Source organism: Arachis duranensis, chromosome 10 (assembly GCF_000817695.3).
Source record: "Arachis duranensis cultivar V14167 chromosome 10, aradu.V14167.gnm2.J7QH, whole genome shotgun sequence".
NCBI classification, from domain to species: domain Eukaryota; kingdom Viridiplantae; phylum Streptophyta; class Magnoliopsida; order Fabales; family Fabaceae; genus Arachis; species Arachis duranensis.
Genome location: NC_029781.3, coordinates 58,708,821 through 58,709,448, shown reverse-complemented (window position 1 = coordinate 58,709,448; position 628 = coordinate 58,708,821).

The window sequence follows — 628 nt, the reverse complement described above, 5'->3', positions numbered from 1 at the left end:
CAAGAACAACTTGAAGATCATGAAGAACACCATGAATGCATGAATTTTCGAAAAATGCAAGAAAAATTTTTAAAGCATGCAATTGACACCAAATTTAAAAATTAACACAAGACTCAAACAAGAAACACAAAATATTTTTTATTTTTATGATTTTCTAATTTTTTGTATTTTTATTTTAATTTTTTCGAAAAACATGGTTAGAAAAACGAAAAAGAAAAGAAAAATTTTGAAAAAGATTTTTGAAAAGAAAATTACCTAATCTGAGCAACATGATGAACCGTCAGTTGTCCATACTCGAACAATCCCCGGCAACGGCGCCAAAAACTTGGTGGACGAAATTGTGATCATCAATGTTGTATTCTTTGTTATTGTATGGAATAATTTTAATGGCTCTTTGCTATGTGTGGATACAACTCCGTTCAACTAACAACCAAGTGTATTGGGTCGTCCAAGTAATAAACCTTACGTGAGTAAGGGTCGATCCCACAGAGATTGTTGGTATGAAGCAAGCTATGGTCATCTTGTAAATCTCAGTCAGGCGGATAATAATTGATTATGGATTTTCGAATATTAATAAATAATAAACAAAAAATAAAGATAATTAAAATAGGATAGAAATACTTATGTA